Here is a 13,946-nt window from a genome sequence, read left to right on the forward strand (position 1 = left end):
ACTTCTGAGAGCTATCAGTGATTTTTTTTAAACCCTTTTTACAAAGTTGTTCAAAGAGTCACTGCTGGAAGATTTGAAGGTTCTGATGTGTCAGTCATGATGCAGCCAGTAAGAAATGCTTTGCAGGTCACCCCTATCTTTGCTATCCAAAGATTTGTATGCAATTCTGGTGACCACATATTTCAAAGCTAAAATCGTGGGTGTGCGCTGACAATTTAAATTCAGGATTGAACTGGAAAGAGCCAGGTCCTGTAACTGATTCTCCTTATTCTGAGGCTGTTTTTCAAAGGTTTGTCCCAGAGAGTTCCAGAGAGTTTTGTACCAGCATTTGAATACACAATCCAGCTTTCTACTGATAAATCCCTGAATGTCCTGTAAGGAGAGGCCATTCTCTCCCTGCTCTTCTGTCTCTCATCCATTGGAAGAGTTGGATTTGTTGGTAGACGTGAGTCAAGAGCTTCCAGGGAAGAGGGGCCACACCAGGTTTCTACTGACCCCTGCCCCCAAATGTGATAGTGGACTTGTTGAGGAGTATGAATCGAACTAAATTCCCTGATGCTAAAACTGTTTACTGATTTTTTTCTAAGAAATCCTGCAATTTGCTTTGTCTCCCTTACCATTTTTTTTTATGCTAAACAACCCACAAACATTCAACAGTTTTAACCAGGGAGGACATAATGGGCCCATAATCCCAGAAGAGTGGACAGACCATCCAAACTTCCTCCATAGGGCAGGAAGATCATCAGTGTTAAGAGGAATGTAGCAGCCTGTAAAACGCCCTGATTGTTATCACCTTGTCTGTTCCATCCAGTTTTCTATAAAACCTCAAGACCCCAAGCCCAAGACAGATTCACAGTCTCTAAGGCACAAGCCTGCTGCAAAGCAATAAAGCTATTCTTTTCCAATCGTCCCAAATTCTGCCTCAGAGTCTTAATCCATCTTCGATATACGGAGGCCGGTTTTGCAGCAACAGGTGCACCTCCCACCTTGGGCGCCTCCCAGCAAGCGCCTCCAGGTGCCTCTCTAAGTTGAAAGTTTAATCAGTAACTACCTACATAGTTGGCCCGGCCCACACCTAACAATTGTTCCAGCCTTCAGACCAGAACGGCCCCAGTATGTTCGGTCTTCTACAGGAAATAGTGACCCGCTCGACAGTTGCTAATCCAAAGAGTTGTTGGGGGACACCTTCCAGCAGGCCCCTCACAACCAAGGAGCCCTGCTGACGTCAGGCCCACTGTAACTGATCGCCTCTTCCTCCCCTGGGTAGCCGAGACTGCTGCCTTTCTCTGCCTGCTCGCTGAATATGCAGCGGGGTTTCGCTCCAGGACCTTAGCCTCTGACTTGTAAGAGTCCCTGTCTGATAAATGTTGATCTCAGACTCTGGGCTCCTTTTTCAGTCTCAAGACTTGGAAGTTGCAAGAATGTGTCGACTGAAGAAAAAAAAATCATAACCTAAAAGTTGAGAGTTACGTTTTATCCCGTGGACATTTCTGAGGCCTCGAACCTTTCGATCGCTCTGACGGACTGCTCCAGAGAGGTAAGGGAGACCAGGATGTATAGGACTTTTTTATTCACAGAAGGCAGGACTGTGGGTGCCTGCGCCGAGCCGTGCCATGCTGGGCTGCACAGTGCTGGGCCATGCCGTGCTGGGCCATGCTGAGCTGTTTCAGGCCGTGCCACGCAGTGCCAGGCTGGGCCGGGCTATGCTGGGCTATGCCCGCTGTTCGAGGCCATGCCGCACCATGCCGCGCAGTGTCAGGCTGTGCTGGGCCATTTCGGTCCATGCCGTGATATTCCAGTCTGTGCCACGCTGTGCCATGCAGTGCCAGGCTGTTCTGGGCCATGCCATGCTGTGGCAGGCCGTGCTGTACCCTACCGAGCAGTGCCGATCGATATTCGGCGGTGCCACGCCATGCCTCCATTCTGCGGTGCAACAAGGAACTTCTGGTGCCTGAACATTTTGCTTGGTAGCTTGACTCCCCTTTGCCTGGCAAAGCAATAAAGCTGTTATTTTCTAATCTTCCCCAAGCTGCCTATGAGTCTCAATCCATTTTGGGGGTAGAGAGGCCAGTTTTGTGCCAACAACCTAGGCACCCAACATGGGGCTCGAAACTCCTTTCTCCTTTCCTACCGCTGGACACCTCGGCTTGATGTGACCCTCTATGGGCAACCCCTGTGCCAGCCTCCCTTGGGAGGGCAGAGAGTCGGTGTAGCCCAGCAATGCCAGATCACCGGGGCAATCCAGAATGGGAGAGGAGAAGATCTGGGTCTCAGCTACTCGGGTTGCCACAACCAATCGCCCAGGCTTAAGGCGAGAGGACGGGAGTAAACGAAAATGAGCCCAGCAGCTGTCAAAGCTGTTTTAGCTTCAGGACTCTTCCTTCTTCCTTCCAACTTCGGTCCAGACCTCCAGCAGCTCGAAAACTTGGGAGAGAAAAGAACTCTGCTAGTGATGCAGAGACTCCTCAGCCAGGACTAGGGTGAGTTTCCTGGTGATGACCAAGATCCCCTCGACCCTATCTGGGGCTCCCCAAGGCAGGGGAGTCCCCGGGTTGACGGGGCTCTCTCCTGGAGAGAGTTCTCCTGAGATAGGTGCCAACTGGATAGTGGTCATGGACTTAGTGAGACTAGCAAGCTGTTGTTTTGACTTTGAATTTTGATTTGTACCTGCTTTGAATTTTGAGTCTTCTATTTGCTAGGTGAGGTTTGAATTTTGTGTTGTGTGTGCAGGAGAGATCAAAATGAGCAGTACCATTTCAATTCCATCAGAAAGTCCCTTAGGAAAAATCTCAAACTCCAGTTACTTTCCATCTTTAATTCAGTTGAGATGCAAATGTTGTATCTGGTCTTTTCCAGGAACCCTGATCTCACCATCTTTTTAAAAAATGCAAATCTTGGGAAAGGGAGTAAATAATTTGGAACTTGACTTGTTAAAGACACATAGCAATCTTCTGTCTCCTGTAAATATTACTAAGAAAAACTATGAGGCCTCTGTGTTGTGTGTTTGTGTGTCACAGGGTTATGGTATTGCCAAAATTAGTTCAAAAAATAGCTCTATGTAATTGGCTTAAAGGAAATTAAGTGCTTGTATGAATACCAAGAAATATAAAGAAAACTGACCAAAATAAATTTTACGTTCACATGATCTGGGAAATATTCAGTACTAAATCAATATCTGGTATTAAAGCTACCTTAAGCTTGTTGGCTTAATTAATATATATATGCCTTTAGAATCATCAGTGTTAGGTGTAATATTTCTGTGGTACTTAGGTTTACTAGAGGGCAGAAAAGACCATATTATATCTGTTGCAAATTTGTCAACAAGGAAAGTAACTCAATGTGGGGGGGAAAAAAGCTTTCAAGAAAAGTAAAAGTAAACAAAGTAAGCGCTTTTAGGTAAACTCTACAGAAATAATTATGTTTGGGGAATGTCTGTGTAAAATTGTCTCTCCAGATTTTGGTAACTTGAAACTAAGTGAAAAGAACTCACTATCTGTGCCATTTATGAAATACTGAAACATTAATTGCTGGGCAGGTCTAAATTTACCTATGTTTGCCTTCTTAGGAAGGAAAAACTGAAGCAAAAATTTCCAATCAGGAAATGCTGATATGACAACCAATTCACAATTACTCACTTCTTGGTTTTTGCCAGAGAGTTAACATTTTTCAGGGTTAAAATTATAATATAACTAATTAAAGCTTCTAAAATAATAAGGGACAGACTGACATAGACACAGAAAATGATAAAAAATTTATAAAAGAGAAACCCTGAGAAAGGAATTTTATGCGTAATCAGGATTGGCTAAATTTAAGATAAACTTAGTTGAGTAAATGAACTTTAAAAATAAGCTACTGCAAAACAGGAATTTGATTCTCTCTGTCTCCACAAAAAAGACAAAGTTTTCTTAAAATGTTTATCTGCTTTTGGTAAGAGATTGTAAAGTTTCTTTTACCCCTTAAGTGACATGTTCTGTATTTGCTTTTGACATATTTTACTATTACCTTTGGAATAAGTATTGTTTCACAGTAACTGATGATCTTATTTTACCAAGTGTTCTAAAACTTTTTAACCAGCTTCTCAAATACCAAACTTTGATTAAGTTGTTTTGATGTCCAGCTAACTTTGAGATGCTTCAGAGGGGGCCGGACCCATCCCAAAGAGATTAAACTGATTAGTTTTAATTGGTATGTTAAATTGCATGCAAAGTATTATAAATAAGTAATAAATCTTATTAGATTATATTGTATGGAAAAAATGTTATTACTATAGAAATTCTAGAAATTATGCAGAATTCCTAAAAATTGGATATGTCTGAAATGTTACCAGGCATAATTCTGGTTATTGTAACCAGGGTTGTCAACTATAGTGCACCCAGATGTTTAATCATGCTTTTAAGCCTTTTCTCATTTATAGACAGTTCTTGTTTTATTCCGATGCTTTTGCAAAATGCTTTCTCTTCAGATCTAAGAGAAGAACTTTTTTGACAAGTATAGCTTTCTGATAACTTTTAAATCATATTGCTGAATCGGGTAAGAAATTTTAAAAGTCTAATAGAAACTCAGCATGAAACTGTTAACAAAAGGAGTAGTTATACCGAGTAAACTGGTAAATATGACTGCAATTTTTGGTTTTGTCTGAAATATTACTGACTTTTAATGTGTTTTCCAGATATAAAGAAACCCTTCTCAAGCTAATTATGACTTAGAGCAACTTGGTAAACTATACCTTTGAAAGCAGAATTGAAACATTTATCTTTTTTCTCCATCTGACCCCTCCAGAGACTGGAAACTCTTAGGTTCCCAGCAGCTTTACAGGAAAATTAGGAACGCCACCTCCTGACAGGTGCAAAAATCTCAAGGTATTTTAGGGACTACAAAAAGGGAGGAATTCACCTAAATCTGTAAGACAAAATGTGACAGGTTGTTGATGTGGCTCTCCTGGCCTCAAGAGGCCTTTTGGAAGCAGTCTGAGACTCCTGAGGAATTCCAACATAGCCAATTTGAAAGAGCTTATACAATCAATTAATATTTATTTGGCTATGTTTGATTTTAAATGAGTGTAATTATAGAGAAAAGTGATTATGTTTTAGTGGATATTAAATTCCAGTTTTGTTATTCAGATCTATAATTACTAAGACTCAATTCCCAGACCATTCCTTGCTGTTAGGTTATATTGTTGCAAAGTTTAATTGAATTATTAGAAGAACTCTACATTTGTTTCTGAAGCCCAGTAATCTTTTTTGGATGAAGATCTAATACCCCATGACCTGCAACCAGGAGATTATGCATACTGGAAATGACATGATTTAAAGGACTGTCTCCAAGCAGGATGGAAGGACCTTTATCAGGTACTCTTAACTAGCTCATGCACAGTAAAGCTGAAGGAAATTGACTCTTGGATTAGTTTTCATTCAGAAAGGGCCCTTGCACTGGACTGGCCTGTAGAGAAGACTGCTGACCACCTTAAAACAATATTCACACAAAGGAGAAGCTACTACACCAGGATGAGATGAAGATGACATCTGAGGTAGGCAGCTGGCCCAAGACACTGGACCAGGCCTGTGTACCAATTACTTTGATAATCACTCATACCTTTGCTTATGAACCAAATGTATTTCACAATCTCATGCAGAGTTAAAGTCAATCCAATTGTTAGGTTTATGATCAATTACCTATATCCAGTATTTCTGGGTTACCTTGGTGGTTTTCTCCACCCCAAGTGTCTAATTGGTGGGCCTTGAGGGAATTTATTCTAGAGGAGAGTAATTATAGTTGTCTTCAGGCCACTGGTGATATTACCAGGTGGGATTCCCTCACCTGGCCAGTTACTACCTGCTCTGACTCTGGCCATAAATATGAATCTTTTGAAGTTACCCAAGCTCAATCAGAGCAACAAGCAAAGTTTCAGCCAAAGAATATAACCTCCCACAATCATGGGATAGAATTCTATGGTTAACACCAGTCTACGGTCATTTAGGTTTAAAGTCTCCCTTATGTTGAAAAAAATTAAATCATACTAAGGACAACCAGCTTAATAACCCTATGAAACTGGGCTTATGGATTTATGGTTATGAAATTATGGCCTTATGGACAATTCCAATATAAAATTTCCCTTAAAGATATAGTTTACCTTAAATATATAAAATATATATTTTTCCCTTATATATATTTTCCCAATATATAATTTCCCTTAAATATATAGTTTTATACGAGATTTATAATTTTAATGGTGTAAATCTAAATACGGGAAGAAGCAACAAGAGGGAATATTTTCCTGGACCAGAGAGTTTGGGCTGCTCTTAGTAAGGCCTAGTCTAGTAACAGCACATTGAGTGGCCTATCAGTGAAATCCTTGCTTGGCCTAGGAATGAGCATTCCTAGCCTCATGGGGAAAAATGGTCATTAAATGCCTTCCAAGCCATGGTTGAATTTGTGATCATGGGGGGCCCTGCCAACTAAAAATTGGCACTTGTCATCTGTCTCTGCAAGGATTATGTCACACACCACTGCAGTCGCTGACCTTCAGCACACCCTGAAACGATTTCAGGGTGGAGACCAGAAATGAGACACTCTGCTCTGGGAAAAACTGCCAGTTACAGGCCTTCAGATAGGTAGATAAATTTTTAGAAGAAGATTTTATGAGCCCAAATTCTTGCATGTCCTCTTATCTAGAAAAGTACTAAAATCATTAATGGGGACATCTGCTTTGGCCATTAAGGAGAGAAATGCATTTGAAAATCAAAATGGAGTGACTGTAGTTCAGACATCTAAGGTAAAACTAGGTAACCATTGGAGGTGAGATCTCAGACAAGTTTCTGTGTTGCTGAGAACTTGAGTTTTCTGAACTATGTCAGACCTGGGACACCACCAGCCATCCTCAAAGCGGTGTTTGCTGGCAACTTGTAGCTGCAACCTTATGGTTGCAAGGTCTCCTTGTAATTATTAAGTTCCTAGATAATAAAATCACTTTAGACCAGATATTAATAGAAAAGACCTTCATGTAATGGTCGGTAGCTCCTATCACGTGTATGTAAATACCACATCAAAATTTAACATTAGACAGCTGGCTACCTGATATTTAAGTCTCCCCAAAGTGTCCCCCCCCAAAAAAAAGCCATTGAATGCTACTTTGTATTATTATACTATTCTGCAATTAGAACTGTTTTGTCCAAAAAAGAAGTGGTAAATAAAAAGAAATTACCTATTTGTTCAGGCCTTTATGAAAATGTTTAATAAAGGACAAAAATGCCCAGGGACAAGGGGTCCTGAAGACCCAGCGAGATAAAGTGAATGATGACAGTGACTAAAGGGGGCCCAGGGTTCCTGGCAGTCTTAGAGAACCCAGTAACGAGAGCTTCTCAGGAGCCCTGAGGACAACTGAAGTGGGGCCTCAATTAGTGGGTTTCCTAGTGAACACTGGGGCCACCTACTCCCCTCTACATTGTAAATCCACCTCTTTAAGCAAGACCAGCATTCCTGTAGTTGGGGGGCTGGCCAGTCACAGCCCAGTCTGTTTAATTCAAAAGGCAGTGGTGCCCGACTGGACGGCCTTAGCCGTGCGGCTTGCCTCACAGGGCGGAACTTGTGCTGTGATTCACACGCCTTTTTGCTTTCATACGTGGTGAATCTGAACATGTACCCTCCACTTTGAAATGATATGAGGTCTCAAATTCAGGGAAAAGGAGACAAGGGGGCCTGAGCCTCAGAAGTGAATACCAGATTCTCCAGCTGGTTTTCAGGTCTGTTTTCTTGGGTCCCTCAAGGCCTCTGATCTATCTTTTTAGGAATCTTTCAATTCCTGCTTTCCATTCTGATAACAGGACTAACTAACTGACTAACTGACTGACTAACTAACTAACTAACTATATATATATAATATATATATACTTTGTCTCATTCCTCACCTCTACAAATGATCATAAAAACTCTTTCAAAACCCCCCAATAATTGGCATGATCATATTTGTTCCTTCTATTTAAAGGTGCCCCAGAGGATGCCCCAGTTCTGCAGGAAGCAGCTAGAGAACTACACCCATTTCCCTATGTCCATAGAAATCGAATGAGTAAACAAACAAGTGGGGATTTGAAGGAGCAGGAAAGGAACTGACTTCCCTGATGCTAGAACTGCTTGCTGATTCTTTGAGTCCCTGTCTGATAAACTGTTAATGTCTCTGTCTCTGACTCCTGGTTCTTTCTTTAGTCTCAAGGCTTGGAAGTTGCAAGGATATGTGTTGACTGAAATAAAATGCACAACCTAAAATGTAAGAGTTTTGTTTTATTTGGTGGACATTTCTGAGGACTCAAAGCCCTCCAGCCCAGGATGACAGCCTCTCAGGTTGCTCCAAAGAGGTAGAGGAGGAGCCAGGATACATAGGAGTTTTTATAACAAAGACCAGGTAGTCAGAACATCAAAAGATTACTGTTAATTTAAGAAAACCAGATATCTCAAGTTAAGGAATTTAGCAGTTTTCTATATATAGGAAGGCACAAAGGTAAGGGCTCAATAAAATCATTTCTTTGATATGCACCTAGGTGTCTAGGGCCGGTATCCTGTTTTTCCACATCCTGTCTTCCCTCAGAGTATACCACTGGGGGTGGCTGCGGAGGCTGGGCTGCCTGCTTGTCTGCATCCTTAGCTCACTCTAGGGCTAGTAGTAGTGGCTGATGACTTGATGGCCAAAGCATTCTTTGTTAACTGATATGGCTTGCAATATTTTTTGTTCACACTGTTCCCCCTTGGTCCTAAATTCAACCAATATTTTGGGAGACATTTCATGGCCAATTTTGTCCTATGTGCTGGGAAGTCTCTTCCTTGGTTAGGGAAAGAGAATTCTGTTGATGTTCCACTCAAGGTGCTAATTTTGGATCAGGGCCTGTGATATTCAAAAAACTCTCTGGATCATCTGTCTTACTAGTCTATTATGATCCAAGAAATGTTTTCCCTTGTTGCTTCTTCCCATACCTTGAATCACACTATTACAATTATTCTATGTAGAGTTATAAGTATAATCTATTTCCTCATGGTGTTTAGCCATCATCAGTTTTGTTGGAGGCTTGATTACAAATTGGCTAATGTAAGAGCCAACAATCTTATAAAATAGACAGAATATAAACAATACAGCTAGTAACATTAATAAAGTACAAAATGTAACAATGTGGAAACAAAGAACAAATTAAAACCATGATTAGTATAATTAGTTGTAATCTGGATGCAATAACCATCAGGTCCACAGGAGAGCCAGCTGCAGAATTAAATTCTGGAGGGATCAGGTAGAGAGAAAAAGATAAATATTTTATCCTTGTTTATAAAGGCATATTTTATCAACTTGTTGTAGGTCATAGCACAAGAGGAAAGGTTTTTTGGAAAATAAAAATTAAAGACCAGTATGTTTCTCAAAAGCCATAAGGTTGTCAATCATATTTATCAATTTATTCAGTCCCATGTAATTAATTCCTATTCAGCTGAATGAAGTTATCAGGTATTCCATCAGCGTTTCATAATTTACCCAGTTACCCAGTACCCAATTTACCCAGCTAATTATCAGAAACGTGTATTGGTTTAAAAGTCCCTTTTTATGAATCTTCCTGAAGAGCTTCATTTTATAAAAGATTCAGAGTAAAACAATGATTGTTTATATAAATGACAAGACAAAATGACATGGTTAAAGATTTGATTATAATGCAACAGACAAGCAACTTGGATATTTCTGACATACAACATTTTAAGATAATAATCAGAATTACAACTGATACTAGGACATATTAGATTCTTAGAAATTCCATACAAAATTTGGAATATCTATATTAGGGACTTTTGTCTCTATGATATAACCTAAGCTTTATCTCCAATCACTTGACAATGTTTTTAAAATAATTTAGCATACCTGATAAGTCCAATTAGTTTCATATTTCTCTTTTCAATGTTTCAGGGGGCCCTCTGAAGCATCCCAAAGTTAGCTGAAGGTCAAAAGAACTTTAATCAAAATTTGATATTTGGGAAGCTTGTTAGAAAGTTTCAAAACATTTGTACTTGATTGCTTTTTATAGGTACCAATAAAACAGCTGATTATAATGAGAGCTCTGTAAAATGTTACCAATTTAGAAGTTTCTCCGATTTAAAGGATCCATCATCTGGCCATCAATAAGTTATATATATATATTAGTAGTGATTTTAAACCAATAAGATGAAGAGACTTCCCCACGAGACAGTGAGGGGTGCCCCCTAAATAAGATTTAAAACTTTACTCCCACAAAAAAGTAAAGGCCTTTGTGGTCTAGGCTGCTGCAATGAAGGTTAGGATGGGAAAAGCCTGAGAACTGGTACAAAGGATTGCTCAGAATCCCAATGTATTTGCTTGGCTGCCAAATGTGCACCATACTCATACCTATTGTATGACAGAGCCCAAGTTTTTAAAAACATACACACATATACACAAATGAAACACCAAAGAGGATCAGGTAGAATACTTGCATTCCAAACGCATAGGAAGAGAAATGCAAGTTTCCCCTAGAAAGAGTTTTGTTTTTGTAAGGTCAGAATTCTGGCTTTTTTAACTTAACAGTGTAACCAATAAAAGACCTTCAACTTAGTTGTTTTCTGGGCAAGATTTCCCTGTCTCAGCCTCCATTGGAAGGGCAGAGAGTGCAGGGAGCCCAGCAAGGCCAGACCACCAGGGCAATCCACAACAGGAGAGGAGAGGATCTGGGCCCCAGCCCCTCGGGTTGCCACAACCAATGGCCCGGGCTGTAAGGTGGGAGGACGGGAGCAGAGGAAAACAAGCCCAGCAGCTGCCAAAGCCCTTTTAGCTTCAGGACTCTTTCTTCCTCCTTCCAACCTCAGTCTGGACCTCCAGCTGCTCAAAAACTTGGGAGAGAAAAGAACTCTGCTAGTGATGCAGAGACTCCTCAGCCAGGACTAGGGTGAGTTTCCTGGTGGTGACTAATGCCCCCTTGACCCTATCTGGGGCTCCCCAAGGCAGGGGAGTCCCCAGTTTGATGGGGCTCTCTCTTGGAGAGAGTACTCCTGTGAAAGGTGCCAACTGGATAGCGGTCATGGGCTCAGTGAGACTACCAAGCTGTTGTTTTGACTTTGAATTTTGATTTGTACCTGCTTTGCACTTTGAGGCTTCCATTTGTAGGCTGAGGTTTGAATTTTGTATTGTGTGTACACGAAAGATCAAAATGGGTGGTACCATTTCAATTCCATCAGACAGTCCCTTAGGAAAAATCTTGACCACCTTGTTAAATTCCAATTAGTTACCAGCTTCAATGCAGTTGAGATGCAAATGTTTTACCTAGTCTTCTCCAGAAACCCTGATCTCATCATCTTTTTAAAAAATGCAAATCTTGAGAAAGGGAGTAAATAATTTGGAACTTGACCTGTTAAAAATAAATAGCAATCTTGTCTCTTCTGTAAATATTAGTTAAAAAATCTATGAGGCCTCTGTGGTGTGTATGTTTGTGTGTCACAGGTGTATGGTATTGCCAAAATTAATTCAAAACATAACTATTTAATTTGCTTAAAGGAAGTCAAGTGCTTATATGAATACCAAGAAATATAAAGAAAACTGACCAGAATAAATTTCAGGTTCACATGATCTTGGAAATATTCAGTACTAAATCAATATCTGGTATTAAAATCAATATCTGGTATCTTAAGCTTGTTGGTTTAATTAATTTACACATGTCTTTACAATCATCAGTGTTAGGTGTAATACTTCTGTGATACCTCGGTTTACTAGAGGGCAGAAAAGATCTTATTATATATGTTGCAAAATTGTCAACAGGGAAAATAACTCAATGTGAAAAAAAAAGCTTTCAAGAAAAGTAAAGGTAAATAAAATAAGAACTTTTAGGTAAACTGTATAGAAATAATTTCGCTTGGGGAATGTCTATGTAAAATTGTCTCTCCAGATTTTGGTAACTTGAAACTAAGTGAAGACAACTCACTATCTGTGCCATTTATGAAATACTGAAACATTAATTGCTGGGCAGGTCTTAGTTACCTACGTTTGCCTTCTTAGGAAGGAGAAACTGAAGCATAAGTTTCCAATCAGGAAATGCTGATATGACAGCCAATTCACAATTACTCACTTCTTGGTTTTTGCCAGAGAGTTAGGCTTTTTAAGGGTTAAAATTATAAGTAATTAGAGCTACAAAAATAAGGGACAAACTCATATGGACACAGAAAGTGATAAAAAGTTTGTAAAAGAGAAACCCTGAAAAAAGAGTTTTATGGCTAAATTTAGGATAAATTTAGTTGAGTAAATTAAAAATAAGCTAGTGCAAAACTGGAATTTGATTCTGTCTCCGCAAAAAGGACAAAGTTTTCTTAAAATGTTCATCTGCTTTTGGTAACAGATTGTAACTTTTTTTATCCCTTAAGTGATCTGTTCTGTATTTGCTTTGAAATGTTTTATTATTATCCTGGGAATAAATAATATTTAACAGTGACCTCATGTGTTTTAAAACCTTTGATTTTTTAACAATTCCCAAATATCAAATTTTGATTAAATTTCTTTGACCTCCAGCTAACTTTGGGATGCTTCAGAGGGCCCCTGAAACATCCCAAAGAGAGGTATTAAACTAATTAGGTTCATTTGGTATGTTAAGTCACATGGGAAGTATTACAAATAAATGATAAATCTGCTTAGGTTATATTGTATGAAAAAAGTTAATATATATTCTAGAAATTATATGGAATTCCTAAAAATCTGGTACATCTAAAATGTTATCAGTCATAATTCTGGTTATTGTAAACAAGTTTCTTTATCAATTATGGTGTAACCAGGTATTTAATCAAGCTTATATCTTTTGTCATTCATAGACAGTTATGGTTTTACTGTGATACCTTTTGGGGGAAAAATGCTTTTTCTTCAAGAACGTTTATAAAAAGAATGTTTTTGACAAGTACAAGTTTCTGATAACTTTTAAATCATACTACTGAGCTGGGTAAGAAATTTTAAAAGTCTAATAGAAACTCAGATAGCATGAAACTGTTAACAAAGAGGACTAGTTACATGAGACCAAGTAAACTGATCAATATGACTACAATTTTTGATTTTGTCAGAAATATTACTGACTTTTAATCTGTGTTTTCCAGATGTAAGGAAACCCTTCTCAAGCTAATTATGACTTAGAGCAACTTGGTAAACTATACCTTTGAAAGCAGAATTGAAACATTTATCTTTTCTCTCTCTCTTTGACCCCTCCGGAGACTGGAAACTCTTAGGTTTCCAGCAGCTTTACAGGTAAATTAGGAAGGCCGCTTCCTGACAAGTGAAAAAGGGAGGAATTCACCTAAATCTGTAAGACAAAATGTGACACGTTGTTGATGTGGCTTTCCTGGCCTTGAGAGGCCTTTTGGAAATTCAGTCTGAGATTCTCTCTGAGGAATTCCAGCACAGCTAAAAGAGCCTATAAAAATCAATTAATCTTCATTTGCCTACATTTGATTTTAAATGGGGGTAATTATACAGAGAAAAAGATTATGTTTCAGTGGATATTAAATTCTAGTTTTGTTAACTGAGATCTATAATTACTGACTCACTTCCCAGACCATTCCTTGCTGTTAGGTTATATTGTCACAAAGTTTAATTGAATTATTAAAAGAACACTCTAGGTTTATTTCTGACGCTTGGTAATCTATTTTTGGATGAAGATCCAATACCCATGACCTGCAACCAAGAGATTATGCATACTAGAAATTACATGATTTAAAGGGCTATCTCCAAGCAGGATGGAAGGACCTTTATCAGGTACTCTGAACTAGCGCATGCACAGTGAAACTGAAGGAAATTGACTCTTGGATTATTTTCCACTCAGAAAGGGCCCCTGCACTGGACTGGCCTATAGAGAGGACTGTTGCACCTTAAAACATAGCTCAAATGGAGAAGAAGCTACCAGACAAGGATGAGAAGAAGTAGACAGCTGACTCAAGACACTGGA

General features: G+C 39.3%; 1 long non-coding RNA gene across 2 annotated transcripts; it reads left to right on the plus strand.

Annotated features, from left to right (window-relative positions):
• The first annotated feature begins 1,122 nt into the window (after positions 1 to 1,122).
• Positions 1,123 to 13,944, plus strand: LOC116663732. Of its 2 annotated transcripts, none has more exons than XR_004320026.1 (3): positions 1,123 to 2,480; positions 4,670 to 5,527; positions 13,824 to 13,944. It is a non-coding gene; the product is annotated as an uncharacterized LOC116663732 (long non-coding RNA). The 2 variants fall into 2 exon arrangements; XR_004320027.1 differs by lacking the exon at positions 13,824 to 13,944 and adding an exon at positions 7,982 to 8,245.
• The last annotated feature ends 2 nt before the right edge of the window (positions 13,945 to 13,946 follow it).

This window comes from Camelus ferus, chromosome 5 (genome assembly GCF_009834535.1).
Source record: "Camelus ferus isolate YT-003-E chromosome 5, BCGSAC_Cfer_1.0, whole genome shotgun sequence".
Classification (NCBI taxonomy): Eukaryota; Metazoa; Chordata; class Mammalia; order Artiodactyla; family Camelidae; genus Camelus; species Camelus ferus.